Here is a 22482-nt window from a genome sequence, read left to right as displayed (position 1 = left end):
ACCTCCCAAAGGGTCAGACAGATGCAGTGATGGCCCTTCCACAAGCCCAGCCCTCCTCCATCAGTATCATCACCCTCCTTTGCTGGCACACCCTCAGGCTCACCGTGCCACCACCTTCTAGAGACTTCACGTACCTGTTCAGTGCAGTGGCCCTATGAGGCTGGTGCAGAGACTGGCTCAGAGAGCTCAGGAGGCAGCAGGAGGCAACCTGAGTGAAGGGTGACTGCAACTCCTACCTGGGCCCAGCTGCCTGCTCAGCATACCCTTTGTTCACTGCCTGTCTCTGAGCCGTGGTTTTTCTCACAGGGATGGGGTGACAGGACCCATCTAGCCCCTGTGCCTATGGGGAGGAGGTTCCCCGCCCTGCCCACAGCCAGGCATGGTGCTCTAGGTGCTTTCTGTGGGCTGGTCGGGCCTCTCCACCCTAACATGCCTCTAACTCGGCCTCCTAGCTGTTTATCCTCAACTGTGTGAAGAAGTCATAAACCGTGGAGCCTGCCCAGGTATTTATTTTAGTTAGTAAAAATGCCTTGGACTTTGCCAAGAGCCATTTGACTTTAATTGGAAACTTTTGAGGCATTAAGAATGCGTGGAGGTTTAAGACGTGTCCAAAGGCTCTGCAATCATCGATCATGTGAGCACGGCTTTGGACCAGGTGGAACGAAGACAACCTTTTAGCAAATCCACCTCCCTTAATGGACTCATTTATAATAACTCTGCCTCACTGGGCAGCATGTCTCCCCCAGAACTCCGTGAATGCTAGCCAGTGCCTTTAACAGCAAAGAACATCTGGTGACTGTAAACGAGGAACCCAGAAAAAACAACACACAACATAAACAAAAGGCAATTTGGGGAGGGCCAGTAAGACGGCCCCCAGTCTGTGGTCAGGGCAGACATTTCCCCCACAGTGGGAAGGAAGCTAGGGAGAGGCACCATCTGCTGTTACTCCAAGAAATGTCAGCTCAACAGCTTTGTTTACGGAGGACTTACTGGTGCCAGGCCTGGTCAGGAAGCCTCGGCCAACTGCTCTGGCCTCTCCCTCATCTCATGACATGTTCCCACTGGCCTTTCTCAGACCTACCCTGTTACATGGCCTTTGCTTAGGCTCCTCCCCATGTCTGGAGCATTCCCCCACCCTCTCCTCCTTTGTATTAGGCAGCTGTGACTGCATAACAAATTACTCCAGACTCTAGAAACTTAGAGCAACAAACACTTATTATCCTGACCTCTGAGTCAGGAAGCCAAGAACAGCTTAGCTGGGTGGCTCTGGTTCAGGTCTCTAGTGAGGTTACATTCAAGCTATCAGCAGGGCTGCAGTCTCCTATGAAGGCTGGACTGGGGCTGGAGAATCTGCTTCTGAAGCTCACTGACATGGCTGTGTGTGCGAGGCCTCAACTCCTCATCATGCTTGAGCTCCCTCACAACATGACAACTAGCTCCTCCAGAAAGAATGATCCAAGAAGCAGTCAATGCAGAAAGCCTACTCCATTATGACCTGATTTTGTACATGACATATCATCATTTGGCACGGGGGGGGGGGGTGCCTGCACTCATGGCATGTGGAAGTTCCAAGGCCAGGGATCAAGTCTGCACCACAGCAGCGATATACCATCATTTGTGCTGCATTCGGTGGTTTTCTGGGTTGAATAACGTCCCTCAAAATTCATGTGTACCCAGAACTACAGAATGTGAACTCACTTGGAAATAGGGTCTTTTCAGATGTAATTGGTTAAGATGAAGCCATTCTAAATTGGGGTAGGCCCTAAATCCAGCCCTAAATCCAGTAACTAGTGTCCTTATAAGAAGGCCATGTGCAGACACAGAGGAGACATAAGGAAGAAGCCCAAGTGACAATGCAGGCAGAGATTAGAGTGATGCCTCTACAAGCCAAGGATGGCTGGCAGCCATCAGAAGCCAGGAAAATGTCATGGAATGGATTCTCCTGCAGAACCTCCAGAAGGAACCAATCCTGCCAGTAACTTGATCTTGGATTTCTGGCCTCCAGACTGGTAGTGAATAAATTCCCATTGTTTTAAGCCCCCTAGTCACAGGCACTTGGTTAAAACATCCCCAGGAGACGAATACATGTTGGCCACATACAGCCCTCAAGTCTATGTAGGAGGGAGCACGAAGCTGTGAGTGACTGGAGATGGGAAGACTGGGGCTGCCTACCTCATTGCCTTAGCAACTCCACTCATTCTTCAGGCCTCAGCCACGTGGCTTCCTCCAGGATACTGGGCCATGTGCCTTGGATGGGCCATGTGCCTTGGCTGAACCATCCAAAACCCCTAGGTAATACACTACTTGGGGTTGTTTCCACTGTCTTTCCACCCTATTAGACTGTCAGGTCCAAGATGAGGGTGGTTCTATCTTGACCACCTTCTGCTCACTCTTATCTTTGGTGACAAGCACATGCGCAGCATACAACAGGTGTTCAATAAGTACATGAGTGACTGTTGGATGTGCTGTACACCTGCTACTTCTACCACCCCTCCATTATCAATAACCCTATTTTGAGGCTTAAGGGTATTGCAACTCATTTTTTATGTGTATTCATATAGATTCTATATATGCAAAAATTTCTATTTATGTAATTATATAGTTATATATAACTTATTACAGGAGTTGCTTATGTGATGATGGGGGCTAGCAAGTCCAAAATTAATAGGGTAGGCCATCAGGAAGAAAGGCCATGAGCAAGCTGAAACCCCCAGGCATGGGCTGAAGCTGTGGTCCTCAGGTGGTATGTGTTCTCTCTTTGGAGGAAGACTCAGACCTTCTTTTAAGGCCCCTGACTGATTAGGTCAGGCCCACCAAATTATCCAGGCTACTCTCCAATATTTAAAGTCAACTGGTTAGGGGCTTTAATTACATCTGAAAAATACCTACACAACAACATCTGAGTTAGTGTTTGAATAACTGGGGACCATAGCCCAGCCAAGTTGACAGCTTAAAGAAGCCATTATGGTTCATCCCTCATCAATGTGGCACCTGTACACATCTCCTTGAACTAGATTAGTCTCCAAATAAAGAAATAATGAAGTCACACTCCTACCTAACATGATAGAATTATCCTGCATATGACCAAAAATATACTAATGCTGTCCCTCAAAAGAAAATGCCAAACTCTTGTCCTTGATCTCCTGAAATTTAAGTACTAGATGTAGCGTCAACTACTATTAATGCATCTTATATTAGATAAGGGTAAAATATTATATTAGAGAGGGAAAAATAAAAATATTTTGTTGTTTTATATATACAAGTATATTAAATGTCAACATAAGTAAAAAATGCTCTACTATTTCTCATTCCTATATTTCTCATTTCTCATTTCTGTAGTCCTCATTTCTGTAACCAGTCATGTGGTATAGCTGGTATTTATCACTATCTTCTTCCACTACCCTTTCCATAGTCCCGTCAGCTAGCATCTCAACTGCTCATGGTTTTTTAGCTGGTTGAGTGACCCAAACCTTCATCCCTGAAGGGTCTGGGCCATTGGTTTTTGTAGCTTAACATTGACCTTAATTGTAAAGCATGGGAGATACCTCAGGGATCTCCTCTATTCCAAACATCCTCTTCCTTACCTCAAGTGTGTAACAGTAACCAGTTTTCTCTTGGTCATAAGGATCAATCACTCCAGCCAGGATAATGACCCCCTTCTTTATCTTGCTGATTCAGAGGTATGAGGGGCCAGATGGAAGTCTTTAATTTCTAATTCAGTGGAATCATTGTTGCTCCTAGTGGAAGCATTTCTTCTTCTAACCTAAGACCTCTGTGTCAATAGAGTATAAAGTTATAGGAATAGGAAGCAAAAAAAAAAAAAATTGCTGATAGGTCACGAGGGGTAATAGTGAGTATTGCCACTCTCACATTCACCCCTTGATTCCTGGACCTGTGAATCTTGGCTGTGGGAGAAATAGGGCCATATATTGGACACCAATTCAGAGCATATGCAGCCCACTGGAGAACCTTGCCCTAGTCATGTAAGGGATTGCCGCTAGTAACTGAGTCTTCAAAAGGCCGTTCCACCAATCTATCAAACCAGTTACATCAGGATGGTGGGGAACAGAGAGAGTCCACTGGAATCCATGAACATGGGCCCACTGCAGCACTTCTTTTGCTGTGGGGTGAGTTTCTTTTCTTTCTTTTTTTTTTGTCTTTTGTCTTTTTAGGGCTGTACTCATGGCATATGTCTAATCGGAGCTTTGGCCACTGGCCTACACCACAGCCACAGTAATGCGGGATCCGAGCCTCATGTGCGACCCACACCACGGCTCACGGCAAGGCCAGATCCCTGACCCACTGAGCAAGGCCAGGGATCGAACCCACATCCTCATGGTTCCTAGTCAGATTCGTTAACCACTGAGCCACGATGGGAGCTCCAAGTCAAACTATTCTGATTGCTTCTTTGACTCTACAGTTCATTATTGCAACCACGCCCACCTTACCTTCAGGAATTAAGAGTTGCCACTTGGCCTCTATCACCCCAAGATTCAATTTTTCCCAATGCCTTTAGGTTTCTCGATTTAGTGACAACAGTTTCCACTGTAACTTCTGACCTACAAAAAAAAAAAAAAAAAAAAAAAAAAAAAAAAAAAAAAGCAATCACAGAGTTCTTCAAGGATGCTGGAACTCCCCTCACAAACTGATTTCTCACAGTTGTGAGAAAGGTGTATCCTTCCTTTTGGAAAGCAAGGGTGGTGAGCAGATCTTAAATGTCAAACCCACTCTAATATTCCAGTTTCTCTAAGCCTTAGGATTTCTTCCTCTGTGATAAAACAAGGCAACTCTGGCATCCCAACCCCATCTGCTATGGACCATCTTTTGGTCAACATTTTAACCAAGAAACCAAACAAACTGTTAGAGCCCTTTCTTTTTGCTCCAGCTGCAACACTAAAGCCAGGATCTGTTTAGTTGGCCCAAATCAATAAAATCTTCCTGATCCAACTTTATATTTCTTCTTCTATTAGTTCATACTCTTAATATTCATTTCCCATACATCCCCTGGGATTCTGTTTGTATAAATTGGAAAAAATCATGTCAGTTTTTTTTGGGGGGGGGGCTTGCACTTGCTCATGAGTCATATGTTATAACTCCTCTTTGGGGATCTGCTGCGATTTGAGTCTAGTCATATGTCTAGAAGCAAAGAAGGGCAGTGGGGCTAGGGATGGGACCTGAAGAAAATCAGCAATATCTTGCAAGGCTACATGGTTTTAGAGGAGGGCATTACAGGTTCTTCGGATAAACTTCTCAAGGAGGGGTAGGAAAGCTACTTCTCCTGGTCAAGATGACTCAGCAGAATTTAGGGTTTTAGTGTCCTCACTTTCAGTTTCTTTGCATATGTTCCCCTTCCAGCCTTCAGGATCCCATTTCTTCAATCAATGCCCTGACTTTAATAGCAAACACCATGCTGGACTGGGGCTTCAGTTTGCTTTATACTTCAGCCATTCACAGGATGACATTCCATGTTTGGTTTACAGAAATCCTAAAACTGTGGCTATAGGAGATAAGGGTTCCAGGGTAGATGAGGAATACTTCAGGTTATCAATGTAGAGTTTGAGCTGGGAACTTGAATGAAGCTTGAGCTTCTTCTTTCCCCACTTTCTTTAGCACATTTAAGAGCGACCACCTAATGCTATTGTACTTCTTATTTTAACTAAAATTCTTAGGTAGCATATATGTGACTATCGAGACTCTTGCCATCTGTGTTTGATTACAAATGTCCAACAGCAATCATCTGAGTAACTCTTTGGCCACATCTTGACATAGATAGCCATTGTCTTCTTTACTACTAAAACAGGATCATTAGTGCCTTTAAGTATAGGAAGATTAGGGAAACCAGTTCCAGAAACCCAGAGCCAAGGCAGGAAACATCCATTAGAGTATGTTTCTCTGGAGCCACTTACCTTGTGGACATCTGTATCAGCCAGGGCTCAAACAGAGAAAAAGACCCAGTATTACACATATGGAGTGGTTATAAAGTTCTTAGTTTTGATTCAATGTTGTAATGAATCATAATGGAAATGCCGTAGTCAAAGCAAAGAGTGAAGAGACAAACACACCAACAGGGCAGTGTAAAGTAAAGGCATACTGTTGGGGAGTTCCCTGATGGCTCAGTGGGTTAAGAATCTGGCCTTGTCACTGCTGTGTCACAGGTTCTATCCCTGGCCAGGAAAGTTCTGCATGTTCTGGGGGTGGCCTAAATAAATAAATAAAGACAAACTGCTGAATAATTAGACCATTAACTTTAAAACTGGTATCTGCCAGAAATTATCTTAGAACAAAGACAGCCACAGCGAGAGTCATTCTCCATCAAAAGGAGATCTTTGTGGAGGCTAAAGACAGTTAATATATAGTTATTTTATTTTATTTGTCTGTTTTAGGGCTGCACCCATAGCATATAAAGGTTCTCAGGGTAGGGGATCGAGTCAGAGCTGCCGACCTACACCACAGCCACAGCAACACCAGATCCAAGGTACATCTGCGACCTATATCACTGCTCACGGCAACGCTGGATCCTTAACCCACTGAGCAGGGCCAGAGATTGAACCTGTGTCCTCAGGGATACTAGTTGAGTTCTTAATATGCTGAGCCACAACATAAACTCCTATAGTTATTTTAAAACAATTATTGTTGTAAGAATTTTTGTTTCTCTTTCTACAAGTCTGACTCTTCAATGTTTTTATCTATTTGGATAAAGTCTCATTTATGGCTATGCTCTCTGTCAAAATTCTCCAGATCCAAGTCTAGGTTCAGGGACAGGCAATCTTGTCATTCTGCCCTATCTCCTGCCCCTGCTTACAAGTTGGGGTAGGTTCTAGAGGCTTCTCAAAGGGACTGTCACATAGTCTCCTCTGTCTCGGGACCTAATGGCTCCACCTGAGACTGATAGATAGTACTTCAGCTCTATACTCAGAGCCATGAGCCAGGGAGAAGCAGAGGAGACCAACCCCATCTGAAGTCATCCGAGATCACACTTCTGTGCCAGATTATCAGATAGGCATAGAAAAAGCAACCAGAATTCTGAGAAAGACAAGTTGGGGATCTCTGTGCCCTCTAGAAAGGACCCTGGTCCAAGAACAGAAGGAGAAGAAGGACTGCATTCTATAAATGGTGTGAAACAGAGCACATCATTGGGATCTCAGGTGGGTGAAAGGGCTGCTTGGCCCTCTGACCTTGACCCTGCCACCCAAAGATCCTGAGCCAAGGATAGGAAGGAGGAGAGAGGATGGCAAGTCATAAGAAAGAATCAGGACATGCCTCATGCTCATGAAAACTTTCTCCAAGATGTACAGTAAGGGAAAAGCAAAAGCACAAGGGTTTGCATAGCTAAACAAAAATGAAATAATATACAGAAAGTGCTCATCTTTGCATAAGGACATTCTAAAGTGCTATGCAGGAAATGGGAAGGCAGGATGGTTGACCTGGAATAGGAGGGGCAGAACTTTCCTGTGTACCCTTCTGTCCCTATTGAATTTTTAACAAGGGAAAAGAAATATTGTTTTTTAAAATTAAAATAAATTATATTTGGTACTTTAAAAGTTTTTCTGGGGAGTTCCTGTCGTGGCTCAGTGATTAACGAACCTGACTAGCATCCACGAGGACGTGAGTTCAATCCCTGGCCAGGTTCAGTGGGTTAAGGATCCGGCATTGCCATGAGCCATGGTGTAGGTCCCAGACACGGCTCAGATTCTGCGTTGCTGTGGCTGTGGCTTAGGCCGGCATCTACAGCTTTGACTGGACCCCTAGCCTGAGAACCTCCATATGCTGCAAGTACGACACTAAAAAGATAAAAAGACAACAATAAATTAAAATAAAAAAGTTTTCTGCTCTAATTTTTAATTGCCATTTTATTTTTTAAAAATTGAAGTATATTTGATATATAATATTATATATTATGGGAATACAATATAGTGATTCACAATTTTTAAATATTATATTCCATTTATAGTTATTCCTCATGTTGCACAATATACCTTTTTAGCTTATTTTAGCCTAAAAGTGTGTACCTCTTGATCCCCTGTCCCTATCTCGCTCTTCCCCCTTCCCTCTCCCCGCTGGTAATCACTAGTTAGTTCTCTACATTTGTGAGTTTGCTTCTTTTTTGTTATATTCACTAGTTTGTTGAATTTTTTTAGATTCCTCATGTAAGAAATATCATACAGTGTTTGTCTTAGTCTGACATTTCAGTTAGCATAATGCCCTCCAAGTCCATCCATTTGGCAAAACTTCAGTTTTTTATGGCTGAGTAGTATTCCATGTGGTATATATACACATATACCACATCTTCTTTATCCGTTCATCCCTTAATGGACATTTAGGTGGCTTCCATAACTTGGTAATTGTAAGTAACACTTCTATGAACATTGGGGTGTATGTGTCCTTTCAAATTAGTGTTCTTGTTTTTTCCCCAGTATGCACCCAGGAGTGGAACTGCTTGGTCATATGGTGGTTCTATTTTTAGTTTTTTGAGAAGCCACCACAAAGTGTTTCACATAGCTACACCAACTTACATTCCATCGACATTGTAGGAGTGTTCCCTTTCCTTCACACCCTCACCAACATTTGCTGCTTTTGTTCCTTTAGAGTATAGCAATTTTGACAGGGATGGTTTTAACTTGCATTTCCTGATGATTAGCAATGTTGAGCATCTTTTCATCTGCCTGTTGGCCATTTGAATTTCCTCTTTGGAAAAATGTCTATTTAGTTCTGCTGCCCATTTTTTTATTTTATTTTCCCACTGTACAGCAAGGGGGTCAGGTTATCCTTAGATGTATACATTACAATTACAGTTTTTTCCCCCACCCTTTCTTCTGTTGCAACATGAGTATCTAGACATAGTTCTCAATGCTATTCAGCAGGATCTCCTTGTAAATCTATTCTAGGTTGTGTCTGCTAAGCCCAAGCTCCCGATCCCTCCCACTCCCTCCCTCTCCCATCAGGCAACCACAAGTCTCTTCTCCAAGTCCATGATTTTCTTTTCTGAGGAGATGTTCATTTGTGCTGGATATTAGATTCCAGTTATAAGTGATATCATATGGTATTTGTCTTTGTCTTTCTGGCTCATTTCACTCAGGATGAGATTCTCTAGTTCCATCCATGTAGCTGCAAATGGCATTATGTCATCCTTTTTTATGGCTGAGTAGTATTCCATTGTGTATATAGACCACATCTTCCGAATCCAATCATCTGTCGATGGACATTTGGATTGTTTCCATGTCCTGGCTATTGTGAATAGTGCTGCTATGAACATGCGGGTGCATGTGTCTCTTTTAAGTAGAGTTTTGTCCGGATAGATGCCCAAGAGTGGGATTGCGGGGTCATATGGAAGTTCTATGTATAGATTTCTAAGGTATCTCCAAACTGTTCTCCATAGTGGCTGTACCAGTTGACATTCCCACCAACAGTGCAGGAGGGTTCCCTTTTCTCCACAGCCCCTCCAGCACTTGTTATTTGTGGATTTATTAATGATGGCCATTCTGACTGGTGTGAGGTGGTATCTCATGGTAGTTTTGATTTGCATTTCTCTTATAATCAGCGATGTTGAGCATTTTTCATGTGTTTGTTGGCCATTTGTATATCTTCTTTGGAGAAATGTCTATTCAGGTCTTTTGCCCATTTTTCCATTGATTGATTGGTTTTTTTGCTGTTGAGTTGTATAAGTTGCTTATATATTCTAGAGATTAAGCCCTTATCAGTTGCATCATTTGAAACTATTTTCTCCCATTCTGTAAGTTGTCTTTTTGTTTTCTTTTTGGTTTCCTTTGCTGTGCAAAAGCTTTTCAGTTTGATGAGGTCCCATAGGTTTATTTTTGCTCTAATTTCTATTGCTTTGGGAGACTGACCTGAGAAAACATTCATGATGTGGATGTCAGAGAGTGTTTTGCCTATGTTTTCTTCTAGGAGTTTGATGGTGTCCTGTCGTATATTTAAGTCTTTCAGCCCTTTGGAGTTTATTTTTGTGCAAGGTGTGAGGGTGTGTTCTAGTTTCATTGCTTTGCATGCAGCTGTCCAGGTTTCCCAGCAATGCTTGCTGAATAGACTTTCCTTTTCCCATTGTATGTTCTTGCCTCCCTTTGTCAAAGCTTAATTGACCACAGGTGTCAGGGTTTATTTCCGGATTCTCTATTCTGTTCCATTGGTCTGTCTGTCTGTTTTGATACCAGTACCACACTGTTTAGATGACTGTGGCTTTGTAGTATTTCTTGAAGTCTGGGAGAGTTATGCCTCCTGCTTGGTTTTTGTTTCTCAGGATTGCTTTGGCGATTCTGGGTCTTTTGTGGTTCCATATAAATGTTTGGATTGTTTGTTCTAGTTCTGTGAAAAATGTCATGGGTCATTTGATAGGGATTGCATTGAATCTGTAGATTGCTTTGGGTAGTATGGCCATTTTTACAATATTGATTTTCCCAATCCAGGAACATGGAATATCTTTCCATTTCTTTCCATCTTCTTTGATTTCTTTGATTAAAGTTTTATAGTTCTCGGCATATAGGTCCTTTACCTCTTTGGTCAGGTGTATTCCGAGGTATTTGATTTTGTGAGGTACAATTTTAAAAGGTATCGTATTTTTGTATTCCTTTTCTATTGTTTCATTGCTGGTATACAGAAATGCCACTGACTTCTGAATGTTAATCTTATATCCTGCTACTTTGCTGAATTTATTAATCAGTTCAAGGAGTTTTGGGGTTGAGTCCTTAGGGTTTTCTAGGTATAGTATCATGTCATCTGCATACAGTGACAGTTTGATCTCTTCTCTTCCTATATGGATGCCTTTTATTTCTTTTGTTTGTCTAATTGCTGTGGCTAAGACTTCCAAAACGATGTTGAAGAGCAGTGGTGAGAGTGGGCATCCCTGTCTTGTTCCAGATTTGAGTGAGAAGGCTTTCAGTTTTTCCCCATTGAGGATTATATTTGCTGTGGGTTTATCATAAATGGCTTTTATTATATTCAGGAATGTTCCCTCTATACCCACTTTGGCAAGGGTCTTGATCATAAATGGATGTTGAACTTTGTCAAATGCTTTTTCTGCGTCTATTGAGATGATCATATGATTTTTGACTTTTTTTTTGTTAATGTGGTGTATGATGCTGATTGATTTGCGTATGTTGAATCATCCTTGTGAACCTGGGATGAACCCAACCTGGTCATGGTGTATAATTTTTTTGGTATGTTGTTGGATTCGGTTGGCTAAGATTTTGTTGAGAATTTTTGCATCTATATTCATCAATGATATTGGCCGATAGTTTTCTTTTTTGGTGGTATCTCTGTCTGGTTTTGGAATGAGGGTGATGGTGGCCTCATAGAATGTCTTTGGGAGTATTCCTTCTTCTTCAACCTTTTGAAAGAGTTTAAGGAGGATGTGCTGCCCATTTTTTAATTGGATTGTTTGGGGGTTTTTTTTGGTGTTGAGTTGTACAAGTTCTTTATACATGTTGGATATTAACCCCTTATTGGTTGTATCATTTGCAACTGTTTTCTCCCATTCAGTAGGTTATCTTTTAATTTTGCCAATGGTTTCCCTTGCTATGCAAAAGTCTTTAAGCTTAATTAGGTCCCATTTTATTTTTGTTTTGATTTCCTTTGTTTTAGGAGATGAATCTAAAAAAATAATTCCATGATTCATGTTAGAGAGTATTCTGCCTGTGTTTTCCTCCAGGAGTTTTATGTTATCCATTCTCACATTTAGGTCTTTAATCTATTTTGAGTTTATTTATGTATACAGTGTTAAAGAATGTTCTAATTTCATTCTTTTAAATGTAGCTGTCCAGTTTTCTCAGCACCACTTATTGAAAAAATATCTTTTCTCCATTGTATATTCTTGTCTCCTTTGTTGTAGATTAATTGGACACAGTGTGTGAGATTATTTCTAGGCTCTCTATTCTGTTCCATTGATCTATGTGTCTGTTTTCTGCTAGTACCATACTGTTTTGATGACTGTAGCTCTGTAGTATAGATTGAAGTCAAGGAGCTTGATTCTTCCATCTTCATTCTCTCTCAAGATTGTTTTTTTATTAGGGATCTTTGTGTTTCCATACAGATTTTTTGGGTTTTTTTTTTTTTTTTTTTTTTTTTGCTATTTCTTTGGGCCACTTCTGTGGCATATATGGAGGTTCCCAGGCTAGGGGTCAAATTGGAGCTGTAGCCGCCGGCCTACGCCAGAGCCACAGCAACGCGGGATCCGAGCCGTGTCTGCAACCTACACCACAGCTCACGGCAACGCCGGATCGTTAACCCACTGAGCAAGGGCAGGGACCGAACCTGCAACCTCATGGTTCCTAGTCGGATTCTTTAACCACTGCGCCATGACGGGAACTCCCCATACAGATTTTTTAATTATCTTTTTCTATTTCTGTGAAAAATTCCATTGGTATTTTGATAGGGATTGCACTGAATCTGTACCGACTTGGGTAGTATGGTCATCTTAATAATATTAATTTTTCCAATATAAGAACATGGTATATCTTTCCAACTCTTTTGTCATCCTCAGTTTCTTTCACAGTGTCTTATAGTTTTTCAAACACAAGTATTTTATCTCCTTAGATAAGTTTATTCCTAGGTATTTTATTCTTTTTGATGCAATGGTAAATGGAATTATTTCCTTCATTTCTCTGATAGTTTGTTGATAGTGTATAGAAATGCAACAGATTTCTATATATTAATTTTGTATCCTGAAACTTTACTGAATTCATCAATGAGCCCTAGCAGTTTTCTGATGGTATCTTTAGGATTTTCAGTGTATAATATCAAGCCATCTGTAAACGATGACACTTTTACTTGTTCCTTTCCAATTTGGATGGCTTTTATCTTTTTCTTGTCTGAATACTGTGTTGAATAAAAGAACTTCTAAAACTAAGTTGAATAAAAATGACAAGAGTGGGCATCCTTGTCTTGTTCCTGGTCTTAGAGAAAATGTTTTCAGCTTTTCATCATTGAGTATTAACTATGGGTTTATCATATATGGCCTTTATTTTGTTGAGATAGTTTCCCTCTATGGCCACTTTCTGGAGAGTTCTTTTTAATCACAAATTGATGTTGGATTTTGTCAAAAGCTTTGTTAGCATCTCTTGAGATGAATATATGGTTTTCATTCTTCAATTAGTTAATGTGGTGTATAACATCGATTGATTTGCAGATATCTAAAAAATCCTTGCATCCCTGAATAAATCCTATATTGTTGGATTCAGTTACTGATATTTTGCTAAGGTTTTTGCATCTATGTTCCTCAGTGATATTGGCCTATAATTTCAAATGCATTTTTAAAACCCTCTCTTGTACTTTCTTCCCTTCATGATTATTGCTTTTGATATTATATTTTACATCTATTTGTTTTGTGTATTTTCTTAACTGCTTATTGTAGATATAGATTATTTAACTACTTTTGCCTTTTAACCACCCTACTGTTTTGTGGTTTTTTTAGGGCCACACCTGTGGCATATGGTAGTTCCCAGGCTAGGGGTTGAATTGGAGTCATAGCCCTTGGCCTACACCACAGCCACAGCAACAGCAGATCCAGGTCGCATATGCGACCTATACCACAGCTCACGGCAATGGCAGATCCTTAATCCACTGAGTAAGGCCAGAGATCAAACCTGCGTCTTCATGGATACTAGTCAGATTCATTTCCGCTGAGCCACAAGGGTAACGCCCACCCTGCTGGTTTTGTTTATGGATGATTTCCTACATTTACTGCAGGTTCACATTTATAGGTGGGATTTTCATTTTGCAATTTTCTTGTTTCTAGTTGTGGCTTTTTCTTTTTCACCTGGAGAATATCCTTTAACATTTGTTGTAAACCTGGTTTGGTGATGCTGAACTCTATAAGCTTATGCTTGTCTGCAAAGCTTTTGATCTCTCTATCAAATCTGAATGAGAACCTTGCTGGGTAGAGTAGTCTTGGTTATACGTTTTTCCCTTTCGTCACTTTAAATATATTATGTCACTGCCTTCTGGCCTGCAGAGTTTCTGCTGAATAATCAGCTGATAACCTTGTGAGTGTTCCTTTGTATGTAACTTGTTGCCTTTCCCTTGCTGCTTTTAATATTCTTTTCTTATCTTTAATTTTTTCCATTTTAATGACAATGTGTCTTGGAGTGTTCCTCTTTGGGTTCATCCTGTATGGGATTCTCTGTGCTTCCTGGACTCCTGTGGCTATTTCCTTTCACTGATTAGAAAAGTTTTCAGATATGTTCTCAGCCCCTTTCTCTCTCTTCCTTCTCTGTGACCCCTGTAATGCAAATATTAGTGGGCCTGATATCATTCCAGAGGTTTCTTAAACTGTCCTCATTTTTTCCATTTTTCTTTTTTCTGTGTAGCAGCAGTGATTTCCACTACTCTGTCTTCCAACTCACTGATCTGTTCTTCTGTTTCATTTAATCTACTGTTGATGCTTTCTAGTATATTGTTCATTTCAGTTATTGTATGCCCCATATCTGTTTGTATGTTCTTTATATTATCTGGCTTGTCATTAAAATCTTTTAACTTCTTGCTCTGTGCATCCATTCTTCTCTTGAGTTCTTCCATCACCTTTAAAATTATTACTCTGAACTCTTTCTTGGGTAGATTGCCTATTTACACTTCACTTAGTTCTTATTCTAGGGTCTTATCATGTTCCTTCATCTGGAACATATTCCTCCACTCCCTTATTTTGTCTAAATTTCTCTTGTATTTTTATGTATATGGTAGGTTTTTTATGTTTCTCAATCTGGAGAAGTGGATTTCTGTAGGAGAAGTCCTATGCATCCCAGCTGCACACCCCTTCTCATCACCCAAGCTCTATGCTCTAGGGAATCACCCTAAGAGGTCTGTGCGGGTCATTCTATTGTGGCAGTTGGACTATGTGGGTGGTCTGGTAGGCTTGGTTGGTTGCTGGCTCAGTTGGTTGCCAGGCCCTGCCTTGTGTAGATGCTACTGGCTGCTGTTTAGCAGAGACTAGTCACTAGGTGGCTGAATCAGGCAGAACCCCAAGGTCTTAGGGGAAGTGCTAGCTCACTAGTGGGCAGAGTCAGGGTCCAGAAGACTCAGGGGCTATTGTTCCCCTCAACAGGTGGGTAAAGCTAGATCCTAGGGTTAGTGCTGCATTATCAGCAGACAGAGGAAAGCCCTGGAATCTGGCTACAGGGTTAGCATCCCAGAGCTGGTGTCAGATTACTGGTGGAGTGTGGTGATTACTGACACAGTTGGGTGTGGGGTCTGGGATGTCCTGAAGCTTATGTCGACCAGCTAGTGGGTGGGGAGAGGATCTAGCTGGTTCCAAGGTAGGTGGGCTAGGTCCACAAGCATTGGGATCTTTGTTTTCTTGGATCTCTTGTGTGCCCCCTGGTGGGTGAGGCTAGTCTAAAACTAGACAGATTTCCTGGAGAGGAGGGCTGGTGCCTGCCCCCTGGTGGGTGGAGCTGAGTCTTGGCCCTCTGGTGGGCAAGGCCACGTGTAGAGGCATATCTAGAGGCAGCTGTGGGCTCAGGAAGTCTTTAGGCAGCTTGTCTGCTGCTGAGTGAGGCTATGTTCCCACCCCATTAGTCATTTGACCTGAGGCATCCCAGCACTAGTCTGTAGGCTACTGGGCAGGGCCAGGTCTTGGCCACTAATAAACAAGAGAAAGGATCCCACAATGGCAACTGCCAGTACCACCTTCCATATGGTAGAACCCAAATATGGCTTATGCCAGTGTCTATGTTCCCATGGTGAGCAACAGTCTCCCCCTGCCTATGTGGGAGGCTCTCCAAGACCAGCAGTAGGTCTGGCCCATGCTCCCATCAAATTATGGATTTTGCCCTGGATGCACGTGAGATTTTGCATGTGTCCTTTAAGAGTGAAGTCTCTTTTGGAACTCCTGAAATTAAGCCCCACTAGGCTTCAAAGCCAAATGATCTGAGGGCTCATCTTCCTGGTACAGGACCCCTGGTCTGGGGAGCCCAGCATGGGGCTCAAAACTCTGATTCATGTGGGAGAACCTCTACACTATAATTCTCCAGTTTGTGTGTTGCCCACTCAGGGATATGGGACTTGATTATATCATGAGTCCACCCCTCCTATACATTGTGTTATGGTCCCTTTTTAATTTCTTTTTTTAGTGATTTTTATTTTTTTCCATTATAACTGGTTTACAGTGTTCTGTCCATTTTCTACTGCACAGCAAAGGACCCAGCCACACATACATATATACATTCCTTTTCTCACATTATCATGCTCCATCATAAATGACTAGACAGAGTTCCCAGTGCTACACTGCAGGATCTCATTGCTAATCCATTCCAAGGGCAATAGTCTGCATCTATTAACCCCAAATTCCCAGTCCATCCCACTCCCTCCCCCTCCCCCTTGGCAACCATAAGTCTGTTCTCCATGTCCATGAGTTTCTTTTCTGTGGAAAGGTTCATTTGGGCCATATATTAGATTCCAGATAAAAGTGATACCATATGGTATTTATCTTTCTGACTTACTTCACATAGTGTGAGAGTCTCTAGTTCCACCCATGTTGCTGCAGATGGCATTATTTTGTTCTTTTTTATGGCTGTAGTAGTATTCCACTGTGTATATATACTACAACTTTTTTTTTTTTCTTTTCAGGGCTGGACCCACAACATATGGAGGTTCCCAGGCTAGGGGTCCAATTGCAGCTATAGCTGCTGGCTTATACCACAGCCACAGCAATGCAGGATCCCAGCTGCATCCGTGACCTACACCACAGCTCACAGCAACACCAGATCCTTAACCCACTGAGCGAGGCCAGGGATCAAAACTGCAACCTCATGGTTCCTAATTGGATTAATTTCCACTGAGCCCTGATGGGAACTCCTATACCACATCTTCTTAATCCACTCATCTGTTGATGGACATTTAGTTTGTTTCCATGTCCTGACTATTGCGAATAGTGCTGCAATGAATAAACAGGTGTGTGTGTCTTTTTCAAGGAAGGTTTTGTCTGGATAGATGCCCAAGAGTGGGACTGCTGGGCCTTCTTTATTTCTTTAGTTATAAATCTTTTTTGGTGTATTTCAGTCTTTTTCATAGAGGGCTGTTCTGAACATAGTTGTAGTTTGCACATGCTTGAAATGTGGTGAACTTGGGGTCTTTTCACTCTGCCACCTTGGCCCATCTCTCCCTGGTTTTTGTTTGTTTGTGTTAAAGCAGATTGATGGTCTGTCTCTCCCTTGAAGTGTTAACTCCCTGTGGATGACAGTCAGATCAAGTTAGACGATGTGGCCACACTGCAGATGTGGTTCTGAGAACATCTTCCTGCATCGCTGACCTCTTAGGACCTTCATGTTGGTGGGCATGTCCCTGCTGTAAAATTTTGAGGCTGAGACCTTTAGACAGCACCATAGTTTATTGTATTCTGAGATTTACTTGAGTTTTCTGATAGTCCTAACTCATTTCTTAAAAGAAAGATTTTTTTTAACCAAAGAATGCCATCATATGCTTATCATTTTCATGGCACTGGAGACCAGAAGTTAAACCTTCAGTAATTATGTGTCCTAAAGATAGCAGCACTCCATGCCAGGGGGTTGGGTTCAAGCCCTGGCTCCACCATCTACCAGAAAAATGGTCTTGGGCTTACTTTAGCTTCCCTGAGTTTCAGCTGTTTTTTGTGTAAATCAGGACATTCATATTATCAGTGGTGTAGGTCTTAACAGGCCAACAACATACACACACACAAAAAAAAACCTGTTCCACAAAAACAACCGAAAAAGTAAACTGATAAATTGGACTGCATCAAATTAAAACTTTTGTACCTGAAAGGACACTATCAAGAGTGAAAATGTAGGAGTTCCCGTCGTGGCTCAGTGGAAACAAATCTGACTAGTATCCATGAAGATGGAGCTTCGATCCCTGGCCTCCTTCAGTGGGATGCAGTGTTGTCCTGAGCTGTGGTGTAGGTTGCAAATGTGGCTTGATTTCCACATTGCTGTGGCTGTGGTGTAGGCTGGCAGCTGTAGCTCCAATTTGACCCCTAGGCTGAGAAACTCCATATGCCTCCATATGGCCCTAAAAAGACAGAAAAAAAAGAGAGAGAGAGAGTGAAAGGGTAAACAACAGGATGGGAGAAAACATATGTAAATCATGTATCTGACAAAGGTCTCATATCCATTATAAAGAACTCTTGGAAGTCAATGATAAAAAGATAACTCTATTAGTAATGGGCCAAAAGATCTGAGTAGATATTTTTTCAAAGAAGATAAACAAATGGCTAACAAGCTCATGAAAATATGTTCAACATCAATAGTCATTAGGGAAATATAAGTCAAACTCATTACAAGGTAACACTTCCTACCCATTGGGATGCCTATAATATTTTTTATAACATAGAGACTAACAAGTGCTAGCAAGGATAGAAAGATATTGAAACTTCGTCATTACTAGTGGAATATAAAATTGTGTAGCCACTATGAAAATAGTTTGGTGTTTCCTCAATAAATTAAACATAGAATTACCATATGACCCAGAAAGTCCACTCCTGGGTTTATACCCAAAAGAATTGAAAACAGATGTTTTAATAAAAACTTGTATAAAAATTATACAAGTTGTATAACTTTTGCATACAAATGTTCATGGCAGCACTACTTCCAAAAGTCCAAAAGTGGAAACATCTCAAGTGTCCATCAGCCAAATGAATAGATAAACAAATGTGGCATATCTGTATAATGGAATATTATTTGACCATAAAAAGGAATAAAATACTGAAACATGCTATAATATGAATGAACCTTGAAAACACTGGGCAAAATGAAAGAAGCCAATCACAAAAGGCCACATATGGTATTATTCCACTTATATGAAATATCCAGTAGAGACAAATCCAGAGATACAGAAAGCAAATTAGTGGTTGCCAGGGAAGAAGGAGGACTAAATGGGAATTGACTGCTTAATGGATATGGGGTCTCCTTTTAGGTAATGGGAATTGGTAGTTGAGATGGTTGTACAACATTGTGAATGTACCATAACTAATGGTAAATTCTGTTACATGATTTTACCACAATGAAAAACATAAAAAATTAAAAATTTAGAAGCCTGTTCTCCCTAGCCAAGAAAACAGAAAAGCATGAGCTAAAATAAGAATCATTTGGGAGTTCCCATCGTCGCGCAGTGGCTAACAAATCCGACTAGGAACCATGAGGTTGCAGGTTCGGTCCCTGTCCTTGCTCATTGGGTTAATGATACGGCGTTGCCGTGAGCTGTGGTGTAGGTTGCTGTGGCTCTGGTGTAGGCCGTTGGCTACAGCTCCGATTCAACCCCTAGCCTGGGAACCTCCATATGCCGCAGGAGCGGCCCAAAGAAATAGCAAAAAGACAAAAAAAAAAAAAAAAAAAGAATCATTTTTGGCGATACCAAGCTACTTCAGGCAAAGACAAAGAAGAGGTCTGTACCTACTCTACCTTTCAGTAGGGCTGGGAGGAAGTTGATCTTCCATTCCCTTCCTATAGAAGCAGACAAAGGGTAGTTTTGGTAGGATTGAGCAAGCAGCTCATTATTCATCACCTGCCCAGGAGAAGCTGGCAGTACTTTCATAGTCCCACAAATGTAGTCTTAACAGGCCAACAACAACAACAGCAACACACAACACAACACACAACCTGTTCTACACAAAAAAGTAAGTAGATAAATGAGACTGCATCAAAATTAAAACTTCCATATATCAAGAGTGAAAAGGCCATAGAATGGGAGAAAATATTTATAAATCATATGTCTGATAAGGGTCTAGTATCCATTATAAATAAAGAAGCTTTAGACTTCACCACTCATAGCATCAATAAGACTGAACAAAGCCATGCAAGTCAAGGTAAATAAATACTTTGCTTTCCCCAAACTCTTGGTATTGGTGGGGTCCAGTGGGAAACTAAACTTGTGGTCCCACACTGCAACAACAAAGCAGTGTGAGCCAGCACTCTACTTCTCCCTCCCTGGGAAGTTGATTCTACACCCCTACTCAGAGACAAAAAGTACTTTGATTGGTACCACATTTCAGCAGAAAAATTATCAGCAGGGAAAAGGGAAAACCAGGCCTTCACTGAGACGAACACTGAAGAGGCTGCCAACACCATGGTGAACTACTACAAATCAGTGACTTCTGTGCTGCACAGCTGGCCCATCTACATCCAGTTTTCCAACCACAGGGAGCTCAAAACAGAAAGCTGACCCAACCAGGCTCCCCTGGTGCTCAAGATCATCGAGGAAAATCTCTTCTACCCGGTGACCCTGGATGTGCTGCACCAGATCTTCTCCAGGTTTGGCACCATCCTGAAGATCATCACCTTCACCAAGAACAACCAGTTCTAGGCACTGCTGCAGTATGCCGACCCCATGAGCACCCAGCAGGCCAAGCTGTCACTGTATGGGCAGAATATCCACAATGCCTGTTTCACCCTGCACATCAATTTCTCCAAGCTCACCAACCTCAACATCAAGTACAACAATGACAAGAGCCATGACTACACGCGCCCTGACCTGCCTTCTGGTGACAACCAGGCTTCGCTAGACCAAACCATGGCCGCCGCCTTTGGTGCACCTGATATGTCAGTCTCTCTGAATGTAGGAGCTGGTTTCCCTCCCACCTTTGCAATTCCTCAGGCTGCAGGCCTCTCTATCCCTAATGTGCATGGGGCCCTGGATGGTCTGGCCATCCCATTGGCAGCAGCAGCGGCAGCAGCAGCAAGCCAGATCACCATTCCAGGCCTCGCAGGGCAGGAAATTCCATCCTGCTGGTCAGCAACCTCAATCCTGAGAGAGTCACACCCCAAAGTTTCTTTGTTCTTTTTATTGTGTGTGGTGGTGTGCAGCTGGTGAAGATCCTGTTTGACAAGAAGGAGAATGCCCTGGTGCAGATGGCAGATGGAAGCCAAGCTCAGCTGGCCATGGGCCACCTCACAGGGCACAAGCTGCACCAAAAGCCCATGCACATCATGCTCTCCAAGCACCAGACATGCAGCTGCCTTGTAAGGGCCAGGAGGACCAGGGCCTCACCAAGGACTATGGCAACAACTTGCCCTTGCACTGCTTCAAGAAGCTGGGCTCCAAGAACTTCCAGAATATCATCCCACCCTCAGGCACCCTGCACCTCTCCAACATCCCGCCCTCCATCACTGAGGACAACCTCAAGATTCGCTTCTCCAGCAATGGTGGTATCATCAAAGGGTTCAAGTTCTTCTAGAAGGACCACAAGATGGCACTGATCCAGGCGCTCATCAACCTGTACAACCACAACCTGGATGAGAACTACTACCTGTGTGTCTTTCTCCAAGTCCACCATTTAGGCCACTGTGGACCAGCCTGCCAGGCACCCATCATTCCAGAAAAAAGCCACTTTAAAAGCAGCTGAAGTGGAGTTCCCATTGTGGCACAGCAGAAATGAATCCGACTAGGAACCATGAGGTTACAGTTTCAACCCTGGCCTCAGTGGGTTAAGGATCCAGCATTGCCATGGGCTGTGGTGTAGGTCGTTGATGTGGCTTGGATCCTGCATTGCTGTAGCTGTGGCTGTGGTGCAGACTGGCAGCTGTAGCTCCAATTCTACCCCTAGCCTGGGAACCTCCGTGTGTACGGCCCTAAAAAGCAAAAAAAAAAAAAAAAAGAAAAAGAAAAAAAAAAAAAGCTGCTGAAATGACCTTAAAAGACCAGAGATTTTACTTTTTTAAAGAGAAATTAGTTTACCTGTTTTTAAAAGAAATCTAAATCTTTTGTTCACCTTGGGTAGATGTGGTGCTGGCTGCAGTCCCTTGGTGACAGTAGTCAGCCCAGCCTGCTGCCAGCCCCTTGCCTGTGCCTTCTGCAGCCTGCAGCATGTGCTCCCAAACCTCCACTCGGCTCCATTGTGCCTTAAACCAGCTGCTCTGGCAGAGCCGTGTTTGAGTGATAGACACGTAGGGGTTTGGGGGCCCAAGGGCTCCACCTCCCTGGCATGGTGGGAGGCCACGGGCAGCCAAGTCTGGCTGACACCCCCAACCCTTTAATCAAGTGTGTGATTCCTCCCCACCAGCCCCAGGGAGCTTCCTTGAGTGAGACCCCAGGGTGTGTCTCTGTGCTTCTTCAGCTCTGTTTCCACTGTAATCTCTGTATTATGCTTTGATGCAGCTGCAGACATCGTGCCTAGCTATATTTCCAGTTGACCAAATATTCTAATCTTTTTTGCTTATATGTAAAAGAAATTGTTTTAAGCAACTTTTTATATAGCAAGATGATAAAAATTGTATGGGTGTAATCTAAATATTCTCCTTGTGCTATGACCTTGTATTCTGTACTTTTATTTCATTCCTTGGCAGTAAGTTGCAGGGCAGGTTCTAGTGTCCAGGGCAGACACAGTGGGGCCAGATGGACACCAAGGTTCAGAGCCCAGGCTCTGTCTGAGATGTCCAGACACCTTACACCTAGCTGTCCTCTGGCAAGGAGGACAAGTGCTCTTAAACTTTCAGGGTTTCTTTTTTCCTGAAAATTTTGGACCAAAGTTTTGTTTCTGTTTCATGTCTACCTCTATTGCTGGGACCCTAG

At 42.5% G+C, this 22482-nt stretch overlaps 1 pseudogene; it reads left to right on the top strand.

The window, feature by feature from the left end:
* Nucleotides 30-21251, top strand: LOC110260114 (annotated as a pseudogene).

The sequence above is a fragment of the Sus scrofa genome, chromosome 3 (genome assembly GCF_000003025.6).
Source record: "Sus scrofa isolate TJ Tabasco breed Duroc chromosome 3, Sscrofa11.1, whole genome shotgun sequence".
In the NCBI taxonomy this organism is placed as follows: domain Eukaryota; kingdom Metazoa; phylum Chordata; class Mammalia; order Artiodactyla; family Suidae; genus Sus; species Sus scrofa.
This window is presented reverse-complemented; position numbering and strand designations above follow the sequence as displayed.